The sequence below is a fragment of the Triturus cristatus genome, chromosome 5_2, assembly GCF_964204655.1.
Source record: "Triturus cristatus chromosome 5_2, aTriCri1.1, whole genome shotgun sequence".
In the NCBI taxonomy this organism is placed as follows: Eukaryota; Metazoa; Chordata; class Amphibia; order Caudata; family Salamandridae; genus Triturus; species Triturus cristatus.
Genome location: NC_140588.1, coordinates 997,822,743 through 997,842,382, shown reverse-complemented (window position 1 = coordinate 997,842,382; position 19,640 = coordinate 997,822,743). Strand labels below are relative to the sequence as shown.

General features: G+C 46.5%; 1 protein-coding gene across 1 annotated transcript in view; it reads left to right on the top strand.

Annotated features, from left to right (window-relative positions):
• LOC146829562 (ubiquitin carboxyl-terminal hydrolase 12-like) overlaps positions 1 to 19,640 on the top strand; it is a 243,264-nt gene that overhangs the window by 112,988 nt on the left and 110,636 nt on the right. The gene's annotated exons all lie outside the window — the stretch shown is intronic.

Here is a 19,640-nt window from a genome sequence, read left to right as displayed (position 1 = left end):
TCCTAATCGGCCCTTTCAGAGCAGACCCACCCTGGGGGGGGGGGGGAGGGGTAGGCACTTGGAACAGACCAAAATATGGTATCCGGCGCATGCTGGAATTTCAATAAAGTTACTGCACAAAAAACCCTTGCAAATATAAGCACGAGTGCCCAAAGTGTGGAGAAAAACATGCAGTTATGCAGTGTTTTGGGGAGCAATCAAATTGGGGTGGCAGTTTCCCAAACAGGGGAAGAGGTCTTGCCTTTCAGCCTGGGTACAAGGTCTTTTTACTCCAGTCAAGGTGGACAAACTATGTAAATGGTTAAAATTCTATCCAGACACACAAGAAGCGACAGTTTTAGAATGGGGCTTCCAGGAAGGATTCAAATTGGGTTACCAAGGGCCCAGATGTCGTAGGGGAATACAGGATGATCCAACATCTAGCATGGCCTCAAGGTTTTTCCGTCAATGACTTCATTGCAAGGGAAGACTCCATGGTCCAATTTGCTTCTATAGATTCAGCATTGGCAATGATAAGAGACACAGGGGAGAATTCTGAATTGGCTAAATGTGACATCAAGTCAGCCTTCAGGCCTTTGCCGGTACACCCCTCTGATTTTTTGTACTTGGCATATTTTTTGAAGGAAAATTCTTTGTGGATAAATCCCTCCCTATGGGCTGTGCGATATCATGCAGGCTGTTTGAATCTTTCAGCTCATTCCTACAGTGGTGTTTCTCTTTTCGCACAGGGCATAATGGAGTCACACATTATCTGGACGATTTTTTGTTCATGGGTCGGGCTGGTCACAGAATTGTGAAAAGGCTCTGAGGAATTTTAAGGAATTTACTCCAGGACATGGGCGTTTCCTTTGGCAGAGGACAAAACAGAGGGCCCCAGTTGTTGTCTCACTTACCTGGGTATCAAAATAGACACTAACAGAATGCAAGCTAGACTCCCTGAGAAGAAAATATTTGAAATATCCAGATTATTGGAATATGCAGTTCAAGGTTTGTTAGGACATCTCAATTTTGCTTGCAAAGTCATAAGGGCAGGCAGAACCTTTTGCAGGCGTCTGGGTTTTTCCATGTCTGGTATTAAGCTACCACACCATAGATTCAGAATAATTGCCAGCATGCAGGCAGATTTTGAAGTATGGATATGGTGCCTAAAAGAATTTAACGGTGTTACACTCTGGTCTCTAGACGAGGATTTCGTCTGGCACATGCAATTGTTTTCAGATGCTTCTGGTGCCAATGGTTTTGGAATTTTTTGGGAAAGGAAGTGGTGCGCAGAAAAATGGCCTGCCAGGTGGGTTACTGAGAAGAAGAGCATAGCTTTCCTGGAATTTTTTCCATTGATAGTGGCTTTAGCTGTTTGGGGAACGAAGCTGGCAAATAGAACAATGCCTTTTAATGTAGATAACAGGACGGTAGTAGACTTAGTGAACGCTCCGAAAGCCAAGGACAAACAGCTTTTAAAATTACTGCAAATATTCATGCTAGACTGTTTAAAGTTGAACATAATATTCAAAGTTAAGCATATTGCAGGAGTTGAGAATAACATCGCAGATGCCCTATCTCGTTTTCAGTGGGAGAGATTCCGTGGTTTGGCGCCCGGAGCGGTTTTTACGGAAGACTCATTTACCCAGCGAGATATGGGATTTGGCGTAATGAATGCTCGTCAACTCATCAAACTCATTAGCAAAGAGTACCAAACTGGCATACAGAAGAGCTTGGCCGGAGTTCTTAGATTCAGGTGCAGCGTATAGAGTTCATAACGGAGGGTTGCATCAGCGCAGAGAAGACATAGTTACGTTACTATGCTTAATATAGACAGGAACATTTCTTCTACGACTATAGCTGGGAAGCTAGCTGGAATATCTTTCTACGGCAAGTTCTTTTGGGGATACGAGCCATCAGTGGGGGAAATGGGCACGAGGATCCTTCAGGGTTAGGCGAAATCAAAAAAGAGAGGGCTATACAAAAGAGAGCCTATATCTTTAAAATTACTGTATAAGATAACAACCAGTTTATATGATATTTGTTTTTCCATTTTCAAATGCCAATTGTTCAAATCATGCATGATTTGGCTCTTTTTTGGTGCTTACAGGATATCTAAATTGCTAGGCGCTGCCATGGATGAGGATCTCAAAACACAAAACGTATCTCTGGTTCATTCAAACATAGAAATTTTTCTCAAACGATCAAAAAACAGACCAAACAGGGAAAGGTTCAAGAGTGATTCTACAAGGCATTGGTGGTCCTTTAGGTCCCAAACAAGCATGGTTAGATTTTCTAGCAATTGGGGGTGCAGCTTCAAAATTTGTCTTTCGTCAAGTGTACGGATCTCAGTTAAAAGCCACCCAGTTCTTAGCAGTCTTGCGGAAATCTTTAAAAAAGCTTGGGACGAACCCTGTCAATTTTGATACACATTCATTTCGCATTGGTGCAGCTTCAGAAGCTGCCAGATGGGGATTTTCCATTAGTGACGTTACGAAATTGGGTCGCTGGACCTCAGATTGTTGTTTGCGTTATATTAGAGATTTAGAATACGAAGTTTAGGAGCAGAGATATTAATTGTTTTCTCTTTGCAGGTCTGTTGGCAAGTTTATCAATGTCTCAGCGGCAAGTGTGGATAATTGGACACTCATTCGTCAAATGGGCAGCAAAGCAGACGGGACAAAAAGGCATTTTGGGAGGAACTTAGGTTTGAGTTTCAAAGATGTGTCTGTGTCTTGGTGGGGTAAAAGTGGTATGAAGTGGGGCCAATTTCTGCCCCTTAAGAGCGAGCTGTCTCTTAAGAACAAACCCAACATTGTTTTGATCCACATGGGTGAGAATGATCTAGTTCAGTTATCGGGGCTTGGGCTTCTGATAGAGAGGAAAACTGATTTGGAACTTTTTCCAAAGACCTGGTCTAATACACAGCTTGTACTAACAGCACTGATGCCATGCAGAATTTGGAGGAGGGCAGAGAGATTTACAGCAGTCGAAAGAGCGAGAAGGAAAGTAAATAGAGAACAACAGCGTTTTTGTTCTAATAACAGAATGTATTGGCTAGTTCGCAATGAAATTACAAAAGAAAGATTATCAGTTTTTCAGACATGATGGGGTTTCATTTGTCCTTTATTGGCAATGAGATTTTTATTCTAAACATAAAAGAGATGATTTCTAAAATCCTTGAAATACAAACATGGTGTTGAGATATAGCTGTTTAAGCGACAGCATTACCTTTTTGTTTCAATTGCGACATAAATAGTATTCAAGATACACAATTCTCATTAAAGAAACTCTTGCCTTTTATATTAGATTATGGTGGTAGTTTTCCTTGTTTTATATAATGGTGCCTACGTTATCACCTGTTTGGCGACAGTGTGCATTTGTGCTTACAGTTTTAACACCGGTTAACAAATGAATAAGGTTTTTTCACCTGTTTGGCGACAGAGGTGCCATGTTTTTACCTGAACTAAGGACGAAGTCCAGTGCTTATAGTGAAGTTTTGGCATAACGGGGGGGACAGGAAAAACTCCTGAGTTAGGGTTTTTCCTGGTGGCAGAGTTGGAGGAGATCAAGACAGGCAGGAAGGGTTGGGGGCATTAGGAATAGCTTCGGACAGGGGGAAGCAAGGGAGCGAGGTTGGAGGCAAGAGGTATGCAGGATATGTAGATAGGGGTTTGGGTAGGAGTATTAGGCCGAACAATGTTGGGTAATAGTTGTTTTGGGGTATATTGATTAGGGGCGGGGTGTTAGTGGGGGGATATGTGAAAAGTATGATCTGTATATTGAGATATGTGTAGAATTGCCTACCTGTCCAATAAAGCGGCCTTTTACCCCAAATTTGTGTCTTGGACGTGCTTATTGCCCGATGAGGGCTCCTGGGGGTGGCAATCGCAGATTGTCCACCCCCGGGCAGCTTCGGGCACTTAGTATGGCCCAGGGACAGGTGAGCAATTCTTATTGGCTAGCGCTTGTCAGCGCGAGCCTCAGGTTCGAGAATTCTCCGTGGCGCACTGGCCGCTGTGTGAGGAGAGGTAGGACATAAAAATTTGGCCCTCCCTCCCACCCCTTAAAAGGTGTTTATTGTTTTCCGTTTTCTTGTTAAGCATTTTCACGTAAACTTTTTTCACTTGGTGGTTGTCGCTTGGACAGGTGGCAGAGTTGGAGGAGATCAAGACAGGCAGGAAGGGTTGGGGGCATTAGGAATAGCTTCGGACAGGGGGAAGCAAGGGAGCGAGGTTGGAGGCAAGAGGTATGCAGGATATGTAGATAGGGGTTTGGGTAGGAGTATTAGGCCGAACAATGTTGGGTAATAGTTGTTTTGGGGTATATTGATTAGGGGCGGGGTGTTAGTGGGGGGATATGTGAAAAGTATGATCTGTATATTGAGATATGTGTAGAATTGCCTACCTGTCCAATAAAGCGGCCTTTTACCCCAAATTTGTGTCTTGGACGTGCTTATTGCCCGATAGGAGGGTGAACGACCCTCCGCTTATTTTTTTGCACAATAAACTTATTGTCGTAGTCTGACCCAACCGAAAAACAGTAGGGTGAAGACTCCGCGCTAACGGCTGGAAATGCACCTCTCTGGTTTTGGGTGGTTGGGCGAAGGGGAGGGGGCGAATTAAAGCACCAAGTAACAGAAAGAGGCAGCGGGCAGGCTGGATAGCTCTTCGTTGATATTTCGCCCAAACGAAGTGGTGACGGCAGTTTGTGTGGTGGGGCAGGCAGGGCACCGCACAGGCGAGCAGCTGAGCATGTGTTTAAGACTTACGACGCCTGATTTCCCCCTTGCTCCCCGCTTCTACCCTATTATATCACGACTGACCCACGCGCAGAGCACTGTGGGAACCAAGCGCCGGGGCTGCTGACGAATGGGTCTGTGGCCCGCCAGCAAAGCGCAGCCTCACTGGGCCTGCGAGGGCGCTTCGTGTGTTTTGCATAACTTTGAGGGGAGACCGGCTTCTATTCGCGCTGGGATCCCCTTGGTTTTATTTTCTATTGTGGGATACGAGTTCTGTTCGTAGAGCGCGGATCCCGAGGACGCTGTATTGGGAGGGAAAAGTTTAATGCAACGTGAAAACCCTTTGACGATCGCAGTATAAATATTAATATTGATTTAATGATGACGATTATTATCATTGATGATAATACAGTATACTGCTTGTGTGGATACACGGCCAGTGCAGCCCACCTGCTGTTACGGTAAATTTCGTGCGCGAATATTCCGTTCCGGGAGCTCCGGTTTGGAAGCGCGGTTTGCTGACCCGCCCTGCAGCTGGGGCTGTCCACCTTCAAAGAGGAGCCCTCGTCACGCTGGAATGTCCAGTTCTTTTGACGTCCGCCGCGGATTGCTCCTATTATATATTCACGGCATTACTTTTTAACTGGTATTCTTGTTGATGGCTAATTTGCAGTAATCCGAACCAAAAACGTTACATTTAATTTGTGCTTGAAATTTCGATTTTTTACATTCAGGTACATGGTAGTACTTCTGAAACACACACGATTTCTGTAAGCGGGGCTCGTTTTTCATGTCATTGATTGTATTCTAGAATATTTGATAGGGCAGGTCCTTTTGCCCCAGACCTGTGGTTGCCTTCTAATTTCCTGTCCGTGCTACATTCGAAAGAAGGGCACATGATTACTTCACTACATTATTCTGAAAGACTAGACCGCTTATCCCAATTGTCCCAATAAGACTTGCAGAGCAGAGTGGGGTATAAGGACTGCCAGAACTTCGTAGCTGTTCACATTCTCCCTGCCAAGTGCCCTATGACATTTATTCTGTATAAGAGAACGCTTGAAGTTGCTAAAATAAGGGTTTCGTTGTTTCCATTTTTGGCCATGTGGCAGTCAAGAGAACGAGTATTACCTTTACTGCCTGATGTTTTGTTGATAGGGTCACCTCATATTATGGCCTGTTGCACAGGTATTTGAGTGCAGGTTTCAAATTAGATGTCCAAGTTTTATTCTAACCTGTCTATTTATATGGGACGTATTTTTTCCAGGTTGTATGCTGTGAAGGGTTATTTAGAACTTCCGTGTACATTTCCACATGAAAAAAGTATATTTACTGCCGTTTTTTTGAGAGACAGTGGTGAATTTTGGGCAAGAAAACCCTTGTTTCTGACTTAAATTGTATTCTTTGGTTGAAAGTTTCTTATGAAATCTTGATTTTTCTTTTAAAATCTCTTCAAGAAAGCAGATCAGATTAGTAAAAACAAGCATTTACAATGCAATGGTCTCGGCATTGGTAAAGTTAGAGCTATTGGCATTGCTTACGGCATTCTTTTAGTTTATGTTTTTGTTTTCAAAACATTTAAATAAACGGCATTGTTAAAAACAAAAACAAACAAAAATAATGTCATGAGCAATACCAATAGCTCTAACTTTAACAATGCCGAGACCGTTGCAAACGTTAGCAGACGAAGCAGATCGGAGAAAGCATAGGGCAACATGTTATGTGCCCCGAAGCATTTAGAGAGACAGAGACCTGTCAGAGGCGGTGAATTGGATATTGGTATGAGACATGGACACAGAGCGTATGGCAAATACGTGATATTATTAGGTAATTGTATTTCTTTTGATCCTATAGCCGCAGAGTAAACCACTATCTCGTTACTGTTCTAAATATATTTGGCTATGCAGGTTTTATAGACACCACTGCTTGTAAATATTGCTGGTGAAAGTAAGACCCCCCCCAATTTAAAGCCACAAATGTATTTTACATAAATGTTCGTTTTCTTTTATGACGATCGCAAATGTCCCGGTTGTAGTTTTCAAAATATGATGGTGGACTAATTTGCATACACAATTCACCGAGACGTCAAAGGCAAATACCACGGTGATGTCAATTTCCTTATAAAATTCCTGAGGGCCTATTTTATTAAGAAATAAATTAAATGAATAGACACCAAGAATTGTGTTAATGATCGCACGGTTCTTTTTCCAGATTCACAGTAGAAACATGCTTTGCACGTGCAGCTGGTTAGGCAACAGAAGAGATGGACCGGGACCACTGGTGATCTCCAATGGTCAGTCAGCTTTTTTTGTTTTAGGTAATATGTAGTATCATTTTCAATTCTGGGAGTAATAGTTTTGCGGTTATTATTATATGAATTTGTTTAAAAGGCTTACACGAGAAAGGAAAGGGAGGCGGGGGGGGGCACGGCAGCTTGTTGCGCAGACGTACTCAAGAGTTGTCAATCGAATCCACCTTCTAGAACATTCAAGAGATGATGAAAAAGATATGATTATTCAAATTACCGGATCGGATTTCTAATTATGAAGCTATTAAAACGATCGCAAAGTGAAGATGTTCAAATGGAGAGCTTGGTTCCAGACTCTAGGCGCTGGATGCATCGGTTTGCGGTTCATTCCTTTTCTACACACAAAATACTCGTGGTGGCAGGAAAACCCCGCGGATCCTTCATGCGGGAAACTGGACCACAGAAACACCGGGCTGGAAGCCACGAGCAGGGGGGCGTGAAGCCAGACCGTACCGAAGAAGGGTGTGGCGGGAGCCCGCATTAGGTAACCCGAAAAATAACCTATCTACCTGCGTGACCAAATGGAGTAAGCGCCAACATCTTTTAAAGAAAGACGGTATTTCTGCAACAAAAATAAAACTACACGATAGTGGGTGGGCAACATAATCAATCGAAAACATGCTTTTAACATGTTTACAAAAGAAATTTAGGTTAACGTATTTTACCCAAACACGGACTTATATTGTATGTATACAAATAGCGTTAACGAGTTGTTCTTGTGACGCAGGAAATGAACATTATACGCGCGCTTCCTTCCTATTAGACGAGCGCACAACTATGCACTTCAAACATGAACCAATCACTGTTAGAATTCAGTTGGCTTTTTGGTGTGTGCAGATAAACATGATTAAAAACAGAACTGATCTTTAGCACTGACTGCATTCATATTACCCGGAATGTCGCATGGCCAGTCCACCTTCAGCCCAGTGGATGAACCCCTTTCCCAAGTCCTGTGACCCACCACGTCACAAGCGACCTCTCTGGCTGCCATACAAACAAGCCGAGGGCACCGGAAGACACCACCGCCGTTCTCCGAGGCAGAGCAGAAATGCCTCGGAGAAAGGCAGCGTCGTTTTCGGATTCGGGGGCGTGTTTTGCTGTTGTCTCCTCCTTGAGACTTCTTGCAAAAAACACGCCCCCGATCCGAAAAGGACGGGGCCTGTTTGGAATGACTGACCTCTTCTCCAATGGCTGGCCAGCATTCAAGAGGCCAGCCAATGGAGAACAGGGGAGAAGAGGGGCGGGTTCAAGCCCCTCTTCTCCAAGTCATTAAATCTCGGAGCGAGACTGCGCAAGCGCAGCCTTCGCAGCCGAGACCTAACTAGGGGATCGCCCCAATATTTGTCAAGTACATGTGCTGGCCTTTGAGAGCAGAGAAGTGAACTGCTTTTGATGTCTGTTTTCTGCATTTTCGAGGTTGTCTCCACAACTCTTCTTGTTTTTTGTTAGGGATATTTAGGTTTCGAATAGCCTACTTATTGAAGCACTTGTGCTCATTATATTAATGTTTTTTAATTGTACTGAATTAGCATCGGAATTAAGGGGTTATTTGAAACCTCATAAAAGCACAGTGGTGGTAATTGTGTATTTTTTGTTCAATGGTGATACTGTCGCCACCTTTAATTGTTACCGCATGCTCTTGACAAGTATGTCAAGTTTGCTTCACACTTGCAACAGCCTTCTTTTGATGACCACTCATTACTCATTGCAATACTCTCCCTCTGATGACATTTTGCTAAAGTGCATTTCTCGACCATGTAGTTTTGCATCTTGTAATTCTGCTCCTCTCAGTGACAACCGTTCGACAGAAAACATGGGGAAGAAAAGCTGTAAAGTCCAACACAATACAGCATGTTTTTGTTGCAACCGAGCATAATATATAGAACTCAGAGGGTAATCTTGTAATGACTATCAACATTTCAAACATACCCCCGTTGACCCCTTAGTACATGTTGGTAGCAGCCTGCTCCTGGAGACCCCCTCGCTACTCATTACAACAGCCCCTGTCTGATGACCTCTCACTACTACTTTAACTGCATCCTCACTGTACATAGCAACAACCTCCTCATCCCTTACTACTCAGCAGGTCTGTCTACAAATTCCTTGTACTAGTGTCTACTTTCATTGTGCTCCACTCCTACATTCCATGAATAGTCTTCCCCTCCTAAACTATACTTCTTCTCTTCTCGTAAACTTAACTTCTGCTTTCATTCCTCAATCCTCAGTATGCTGAGTCTCACTTAAGGTGCTCTTCAAGTATACTGTCACTACACTTTAAATATATTTTTTTTTTTTACATCTTATTTTCAGATTTTCTTATACATCACTACAACAAAAAGGATTCTGATTGGTAGAGTTTCAGGTATCATAACATGTAGCAAACGTCACATTCATAGCATCTTGTAAAATGAGGCTCAGGCACAACGGCAATTTTGACGTTCATAGTAACAAATTTCGTTTGTATCAGACCCGTCAACCCGATCGTCCCCTCCACCCAGACCGCAGTAGACCATCCATATCCAGCCCCTATCTAAAGCATTTAAAACCGTGAGATATCAGCCTGCTTATCCCACCCCCTCCGGTACTATTCCATTTTCAACTTGAGAGGCAGATTTCTGGCGTTCACGTTCTATGTATGCCTTGTATGGGCCCCATATGTCCTTGGGGCACGACAAACTTGGCATGAGGGGAGGCATATAATTCACAGTTCACGTTACAATTGGCCAGGCTATGTAACTATTTCTGCAGGGTAGGCACAGTACGTTGACCCCCATAGCAGCGCTATTTCCGGTTTAGCCAATAATAGCCCAAGTGCCGCAAATCTCCTAACCTTTTTGGGAAGTGCAATTTCCGGTGTGGGAATAAGTGTCAGTGCTTCCATGGCACCCAGTTTGTCATTAATTCGTTCCCAATATCTCTAGTTTGGAGCAAGTCCATGTAAGGTGGGCGAAATCAGCGTGTGGCGCAGAACATTTCAAACAGCGGTGAGGTCTGGAGGGATCAATTCTGTGTGACCTGGCTGGCGTGTGATATAAGCAGCGGAGAAATTTAAAGTGAATAAGCTTGTGTCTGCTGTTTAGGGAGACTTCCATTGTTGCCCCGCAGCATTTCTCCCATTGATCGTCCGTAATGGGACGGCCCAGATCTTGTTCCCACGCAGTGCATATTTTAGCATCTGTTACCGGCCGCAGTTTGGAAATGAGGTGGGTACCCGTGTCGCTTTCAATAATCAATGTCAATGGAATCATAGGCTCTGGTGCAATCGGATAAGTAGGTAATTTGCTTTCAATGCCGAACGAATGCGTTGTAGAACAAAGGTATCCATAAAAGATCTGTCTTGGAAACGGGCCTCTTCGTACACTGAGAAGTTTTGATTGTCTAGATATAAATCCCCTATCTTTGTGATGTTGAGTTTAGTTAATGTGCGCTGTACAAGCGTTTCGTCTGTGATGGGGAGCCCAAGTAAATTTGGAAGAGGTAGGGCCATAGAGTATATTGTGTTAAGTCCTAGAAGTCTTCGCAGCCTGTCCCATGCCCAACTAGTAGTGGATACAGTTTGTATGTCGAACGGGTCTCTGGGGACGCCCTTCGGTAACACCGAGGACAACTTCCGCGGGAGTACCAAATCCACCTCAGGTCTCAATAATGGAATACGGGCATCAGGATGATACCACGCATATGCATAGCTACACTGAGCCACTAAATAATATAAATGAACCCCGTAACCCCCTTTGTCACTCGGAAGAGTAAGTACCTGCCAACGTACACGGGGCCTCTTTCCCCCACATACCAGTCTTATAAGATGTGCACGTAGTTGTAAAAAAAAAAAGTCTTAGTGAGAGGGATGGGGATGTTATTAAAGAAATACAAAAATTTGGGGAGAACTATCATTTTAATTATAGCTACCCTGCCTGCCATTGACAACCGAAAGCGCAGCCAGCGTTCCACCTGTGCCTCTAATCTGTGCATTGCTCAACCATATTTTAAACTAATAATAATAGCAGCGTCTAAGTGTACATGAATACGTAGATACTTGACAGAATCGTGGCAGCATTCAGGAGGAAATCCACAATCCCAAGGAGTCGTGCTTTCCGTTAATGGAAAAATTATAGATTTGTGCCAATTAATGCCTAATTCTGAAAAGCGGCCAAATCTAAGTTTTTCCATTATGATTGGTTGAAGATTGTCCTGTGGGTGGCGCACATATAAAATGGAATTGTCTGCATAGAGTGAGACTAATAAGGGTCCTGTGTTGAATTGCAGACTCCGGTGGAGATGTCGCTCCTGGAAATGTCTAATCAGAGGATCCGTTGCCAAAATAAATAAAAGGGGGGAAAGAGGACATCCCTGTCGCGTTCCACGTGTCAACGAAAAGGGATGTGATAGTGTGCCATTTATGCGAAGTCTAGCCGTTGGGTTGTTATACAATATGGCAGTGGTGGCCACGAATCCCGCAGGCATCCCCTTGCGGTGCATTACAGAGAGTAAAAATGGCCATTCTAAAGAGTCCAAGGCCTTTTCGGCATCTAACAATACAGCCGCGGCCGGCACTTTTGGATCAATTCTGTGAATGACAGTGAAGAGGCTCCGAAGATTAAGTGAAGTGGAACGATGTGGGACGAATCCCGATTGTGCAGGGGATATAATAAATTCCATTAATTGAGAGAGCCTGCTGGTGATAACCTTAGCCAAGATTTTATAATCCAGATTCAATAACGAAAGGGGCCTATAGGAGCTGCATAGTGAAGGGTCCTTGCCAGGCTAGGGAAGGAGAATAACTGCCTCCGGAAGCGTGGGGGGGGGTACTTACCTCTCAAATACCTCTGCATAGACTTCAATCGGCTAGGGCGCAAGGATATCTTTGTAAGCCTTATAGAAGTCCCCGGTATATCAGTCTAAACCAGGGGCAGAGGAACCGCGGAGTGCCTCTATCGCACTCACAACATCCGCTTCAGATATGGGCTCTGTCAGGAAATCCTGCATGTATTTTTCAAGATACTCCAGTGCATTTTCGGACAGATAATCTTCCTGATCATTGAGATTGCGGCCAATCCTAGAGCTGTATAGGGCCTTGAAATACTCTATGAAAGTGTCGCGGATCTCCGATGTGGAGGAGACCGGCTGATCCGGGGGAGGAGCATATCTCTGTTATGTATGCCTTGCTGTAAGGGAGGCGGAGCATTTGTGACAGTACTCTTCTCGGTCTTTTGCCCTCTCCATATCTTCTAGCAGATTGATATGTACCCAAATATAACAGTTCCCTATCCGCGGCTTCGCGATAGTCGACCAGGAGTGACAAACGCTGAGTTTCTGCATCTGCCGTGGTATTGCAAAGCAACTCAGAATCTAGTGTAGATATGTCTCACTCAATGCGGGCCAAAGTGGCACGCAAGTCTTTTAGAACGCCAGCACTTTTAGCGATGCAGACACCCTGTATGTATGCTTTAAAGCTCTCCCACAGAATCGCCCAAGTATCCACAGACCCAGTATTTATGGTAAAGTAATCTTCAATGGCTTCTCGTACCTCCTCATTGAAGACCTCATCCTGCAGCTCCCCGCCTGGAAACCGCCACTGTCGCTCAAATCCCTCAAGCCGAGGGATATCTAAGCAAAGTATTACTGGGGAATGGTCAGAATATGTCCTTGGCAATATTTCCAGGTCTCGAAACCAGCCATCAATTCCTGGAGAAACTAGCCAATAATCTATCCTGGTCCATGTATCATGTTAACCGGAATAATGGGTATATGTCGTGTTGGTAGGATTGCGCTTCCGCCCAATGTCTATTAATGAAAGTTGTCTGCATATTTCCTGCAGTCCGCGAAGGGAGCGTGGCTTGGGGTCTGGGGACGTGGAGGTGCTCTCCAACTTTGGGTCCAATAATAAATTGAAGTCCCCTCCCATAATAATCAAACTAGGCTTGAGTTTCATAAAGTATATATGTAGTGTGTGAAAGAAGTCCGGGGCGTCAACGTTTGGGCCATTGATGCCTATTAAGGCAGTGAAATGGCCCATGAGTGTGCCTGTGACAATAAGGCTGAAGGGGAGCCTCTTATGAATAAGGGGAGCGACGCCCCTAGCATAGCTGCTATAATTAGCAAAGAATCTATGTGCCCCCCAACCAGCAGCCATGTGGGTGGTATCGGCTTTGGGTAAATGTGTTTCCTGTAGACAGGCGATGTCGACCTTATGACGCAATAAATAACTGAGTACCTGATGTCGCTTGTGGGTGTTGTTAAGGCCTCATACATTCCAGAACATAAGGACATACCAGAGGGACCAATGGTATTACCCAGCTGAGCGTTAATGAGTATACATCAAAGAATATGTGAACAATTTGCATACTAGACAAAAACATCATGTGTAAGTGACCTTTTGAACCATCATTGAAAATGCGTAACTATCGCAAAGTTGCCTCCCACCACCCAGCCTCACCCAATCCCAAGTTATTCAATACCATGACCAAATAATCCGCAGGAAGCACCAACTTGTTTTACCAATGAGTAAACGACCATTGAAAAAGCACTTCCATGCACACTGGAACCAACAACAGAATACAGTATACACTTTGAGGGGTGGCAACACCACGTCAGCCGAGCAACTAACTTGTGTCAAAACAGAAGTATTGTAAACATGGAATGGAATGGAAAGAGAATTTATAGAGCGCGATGGCTACCCAGAGGCGTCCCAGCGCTGCAGAGGATATTGGAAGCAGGATACACTAGATTTAGTGGTTCTGGAAGAAAGATTATTAAAAAGCCAAGTTTTAAGAAGCTTTCGGAAAATGAGTAGATTGGGCTCTGATCTGATTGAGGGGGGGAGAGAGTTCCAGATTTTGGCTAGGTTGTAGGAGAGCGACCGACCTCCACATCTGGCTCTTCTGATTCGTGGCACTATGGTAAGATGGGAGGTTGCAGATCTAAGGGGGCGATTGGGGAGATAGGCATTTACCAGGGTGCGGTTAATGGTAGGGCTTGTTCCCCAATAAGAACGGTGAGCTATACACATGCTTTTGAATTCGATCCTTGCCTTCACAGGGAGCCAGTGGAGATCCTTCAGTCGGGCTTTGACTGAGACTCGACGAGGGATATCGAGGAGAGTTCTCGCCGCGCAGTTTTGAATGATTTGAAGTCTGTTGAGTGTAGACTGTGGGGCCCCAATATATAGGGCGTTTCCACAGTCGAGACGGGATAGGATAAGTCCTTGGATCATAGTCCGTCTTGAGTGAAACGGAAGAAGGGGGAGGATTTTGCGGAGTAGTCTTAGAAGCCCAAAACATGTGGCAGCAAGCTTGGTTGCTTGGTAGTTAAATGTAAGAGTACGGTCCAGCCAGATGCCGAGACTCTTGATTTGTTCTTTGGGTTGCGGGGGACTACCTAAGCAGAGGGGCCAGATGAGATCAATGGATTTGATGATGTTATTTCCCAGGAGCATAAACTCTGTTTTCTCCCTGTTTAATTTTAAACAGGAGCCCGACATCCAGGCGGCAACTGCCTCCAAGCATTTATGTAAGCTGTGGTAGGAGTTAAGAGGTGGATCTAGCGCTACCACCAAGCTGTGTGTCGTCCGCATAGGTGACCATTTTCACTCCAAAGGGGCGGACGACATCAGCCAGGGGGCTGAGGTAGACATTAAAAAGAGTGGGGCTCAGGGAGGAGCCCTGAGGCACTCCGCAGTTGCGGGGTTTACTGGAGGAGATGGAGTCCTTCTCAAACACCTGGAAGGATCTATCTGTGAGAAAGGATCTCAACCAGGTGAGTGCCGTTCCTGAGATTCCTATCCTGCCGAGGCGGTGGAGTAGAGTGTTATGATTTACAGTGTCGAAGGCGGCACTAAGGTCGAGTAGGACGATGGCCGCTGACCCGCCACCGTCCAGGATCCTTCTTGCCTCCTCCGTCACTGCTATCAAGGCCGTTTCGGTTCCATGACGGGGCCTAAAGCCCGTCTGGGTGGAGTCAAGTATGTTGTTTGATTCCAGGAAATGTGTCAGGACAAGGTTGACATGTCTCTCAAGAAGTTTGCTGAGCCAAGGTAAAAGGGAAATAGGTCGGTAGTTGGAGGGGTTGTTTTGGTCGAGGCTGGGTTTCTTTAGTAATGCCTTGACCATTGCTTTTTTCCATAGAGGCGGGACGATGCCGGTCTGGAGGGAAGAGTTGAGCAGATCCTGGATGGTGGGTGAGATCTGACTGGTGATCGGGGTGAGAGCCCGCGGGGGAGCCGGATCAGTGGGTGATCCGGATTTAACCTGTCGCATGATACTTTCTACATTGGTAAGATCTAGCTGCGGGATACTATTGAAAGAGTTAGGTGGAACTATCGTACGGCCTATGTCGGCGATACCATTTGGTGAAGTGGCGGTGTGAGGGAAAGAGGAGTTAATGACTTCTATTTTATGGTAGAAGAACTCCGCTAGCTCCTCACAGTGGGCCTGGGTATTGTTGTGGTCTTTTGGGGCCTCGGGAAGTTGCAAGAGGGATTTAGCTATCCGGTAGACCTCCTTGGGTTTTGAAGCTGCCTTGTCGATCTTTTCTTCGTAGTATTTGGCCTGAGCTAGTTTGATGTTAGATTTATAGCTTTTGATCGCTGTTCTATAGGCTATTTTGTCTGCTGGTAGATAGTCGAGACGCCATTTCCTCTCGATTCGTTTGCAGGCGCGTTTGGCCTCCCGGAGATCAATCGTATACCATGGGGCTGTCGGGATACCTCACTTAGGGTGAGTACGTTTTAGTGGAAGTACCAGATCTAAGGAGCTGGTAATCCATTTGTTGTAGTTCTCATTGCCCTGGATGGGATTAGGAGTATTGACGGGTTTAGTGAGCTGTAGCTTGTCCCGCCATTCTGGCTGGGGAATTTTGGACCAGTTACGTGACTGTTGAACAGTCGGGGGTTTAGAAGTGGGGTGGTTGGGGGGGGGTCCAAGTGAAAGGAATGAGGAAGTGATCAGTCCAGGGGAAGGGGGGGAAGGGTTTCCAGCATGGAGGTTAGGACAGTTGCTGAATATGGGGTCCAGAAGGTGACCCTTAAAGTGAGTGGGCTCAAGGACAAGTTGCTGTAATTCGAGGGCGCCTAGGCTGGAGAATAGTTCTCTAGCGTTTGGGTCGTTCGGGGAATCCAGATGGATGTTGAAATCGCCCAGGATTGTAAAATTGGCGGAGCTGAGTGCAAGGTTTGCAACTGTTGGGGCAAGGTTATAGAGAAACTGTCCTTGCGTTCCTGGCGGGCGGTATATTAGCAAACCAGAAAAGGTATGTGTGGGGCTGAATTTTATAGTGAAGGGAAGACATTCACTATCTGGGAGATGAATGGGGATGCTAGTGACTTCGAATCCTGTTCTATAGATCACTGCTAGCCCACCGCCGATTCCCGTTTTGCGGTCAAGGCGGAGTATTTGGTATCCAGATGGAAGAGTTTGTACCAAATTGGGTTCCGAGTGTTCTTGCAACCACGTCTCTGTGATAAAGAGGATATCTGGGTTTATTTCCTCCATCAGTAGAGAGATTTCCATGGAGTGCTTGGGGAGTGACCTGCAATTGAGCAGGAGCATGGAGTATTGTATGGGTTCAGTTTTAGGGTAAAGTAAGAAATGAAATCCGCATTGGTTGCAGGTGGGGTGTTTTATGGATGGGTCCCATGCGTGTAGGCAGGGAGGCCCTGCTTCCTGCTTTAGTTGGCAGAGAAAGTGGGAGCTGTAGGTGGTAACCTGGCGTGATGATCGGGCAGGGGGGGTAGCCCCTTGCCCCGGTCGGCCACCTGCGGGCGCAGACGGGCTTGCCTTAGGCGCGCCTTCGGCCCCTTGTCTCCACAGAACCAAATTAAAGATTAGAAACGCACCTTCAGCCAGTCTCTGTATTTGAAATAAGTTCCATACTAGCGTCCGAGCCTAGATGCGGAGGGGAAGGACCTCCATCTCCAGTCCTGTTATTCTCCTTGTAGGTGTGACAAAATTCCAGCGCCTCCGTCGGAGTGTCGAATACGCGTGAGCGACCTCCCACATCCACTTTAAGCCTGGCAGGGTAAAGCATTCCGTATTTCAACGCCAAATTTCTGAGGGTTGCCTTTACCCCGTTAAACTTGCGGCGGGCATCTTGAACCATGACCGTGAAGTCTGGAAAGAAAGAGAGTTTGGAGCCTTGCCAAATGTTATCACCCCCTTCCCAGGCCAGACGCAAGATTGAATCTCGATCTCTACAATTCATGATCCTCACAATTATGGGTCTTGGTGGTAGGCCAGGATTGGGCCTACGGCCAAGGGAGTGGTGTGCACGTTCTACAACAAATCCCGGGGAGAAGGCCTCTCTGCCAAATAAATCAGATAGCAAGTGTTCCACAAATGCATCCATCCTTCCGGCTGTAGCTGTCTCCGGGACGCCCAAAATGTGCGCGTTTTTGCGCCTACTTCGCGCCTCCAAGTCTTCGTTCTTAATTGCGACCTCTTTCAAGATTCGTTCCACTCTGTCCACTCTGTCCAGTCGTTTCAGTGATTGCGCCGAGCTGTCTTCAATGTCCGACACGCGGGCTTCCATCACATCAAGGAGTCGGTCGTGTGCTTGAACTTTGGCACCTATGTCGGCCAAGCTTTTGTCCAGCACGTCGAATCTGCCATCGAGAGCCTTGCACCCCGCTCTCATCTTCTGGAGCATCGATGTAGACAGTGAGGAGAGATCGTCCATGTTATCCATACACTGGGCGCTGTTCGCCATGGTGGGGGTGTCTTCAGCGGTGTTGTCCGCTACTTTCTCAAAGGGTAGGGTCCTTTGTTTAGGGTCTTTGCGGCCCATGCCGTGGCGCAGGATGCAACGCGGGGGCAGAGTAGTAATAAGGCTCCAGATGCAATCGGTAGGGCAAGAAGCCAACCAGTTGTCAAGCAGGATGAGTGCAGCCGCGACTTGATGAGAAATCTGCGGCCCTATTACATTTCACCACAAGACCACGAGGCAGGAGGGAACGCTGTGTATCGTGCGCGTTTCAGAACGCGCATAATGTCATTCTCATGCAGGAGAGTACGGAAGGACTGAAAAGGGAGGAGACGAAAGGCAGTACCATAGCTCCCAGTAACGTCAATGGAGCACCGCGAGTGACATGGCCGGAGTGCAGCCACAGCGGTGTAATTGGGCTCCCTCGACCAGAGCAAGTAGCGTGTCTATATCACCAGTTGCTGCTACTTTTGATGTCCTGCCGCTTGCAGCCTCTTTGGGTCATGCGCCATGAAACTCTGGGAGCATGTCACCGGCCTGTGCTTCGTGATGCATGGGACCGTATCAGAGGTGTGTCAGCCGTGAGCGCCCTGTCTGCGGTGAAATGAAGCCTCAGGCGAGTTGGCGTGTCTAGGCCGCTTAGGTGTAAAATGTCCGCTTAGCAGGAGGGCCCGGGCTCCGGGTGATCTGGCGGAAGGAGCCCAGGAGAGTCTGCAATGCCTTGGAGCTGGATTGGATAGTGGCGCAATGGCGGCAGCTCGAGCCAGCAGGTAGGCCTTCAAATGGGGGGGAGGGAGCAGGAGCCGAGTAGCCGCACGGCTGGCCGTGGCGGATTCCAGGGTGTTTGAGCAGCCCCCCCTCTACCTTATGCGCACCCGCTCTCAGTGATGCGGCGGGTGGACCGATGGGCCCTGTCCCCAATGTGGCCTCCTAGCCATGATGGTGGCGCTCGATGTAAGGTGGGTGCGGCTGTGCAGGTCGGCTCAAATGCTACGATTTGGCTCAGCGTGGTGGGGGAGTCCAAACCGCCCGCTTGTAACAGGCCCGGCCGCCACAACCACTGACCCCCGCTCACCTCCGGTCCAGGCGGAACCACATTCGTCAGGCGTCGTCAGCGGGACTGGTATCGCTCCTCCATTCACCGCGGCCGAAGAAAACCGCCACAGGAAACAATGAACGGAGGCCACGCCACTCTCCAGACCTGGATCGTCTGATTCAGATTCTCCTCATATGGTCAGAAATGCCGCTTACAGGCTAGCGGCATCGGGGCATTAGGGGGATAATGTAGGAAACGTTGCATCGGCTGCCGGAGCTTCAACCTCAAGCGGCCATCATGGACGCTTGCGTGGCCACGACCCCTTCTACTGTCACAACACTTAAATGCTTCCGCTCAGAGGCCTGCATATCTTGAAAGCCACCTACTCCTTCTCAATAACCACACCTCTCCCGTATCAATCACAATTTCAATGACATAACTACCAGCTCCACTTTTTAGCAACTTGTTTTGTCTTGTTGCATGTGTCCCCCTAGCCACAAACTCTAGACGATAAGGGCAGAAAAGTTGAATTCTGGATGATAGTTCTAGGCATGTCTTCACTGTCATCCCGACACCCTGCTTTATTTTTTATCGAGCCTGGTAATCATGTTTCAATGTGACCTCTGTGGAGATGTTCTGTTTCAGATCCCATACCAACTAAAGAAAATAAATAGAAATACAAATATGGCTTCCTTTTCCTAGTGGTTGTGGGCATTATTCCGGAAAGTTTGTGTGCATTACATTCTGTGCCTATACCACTCAAAAATGTATTAATCGAACAAGGACACTTCCTTTCCAGCTTCTTCACATGCACTCACTTCCTCCTGCTAGCTCTTTCCAATCAACCTTTCCATGGTAACCTTCAGCAGCTGCACACTTGAAAG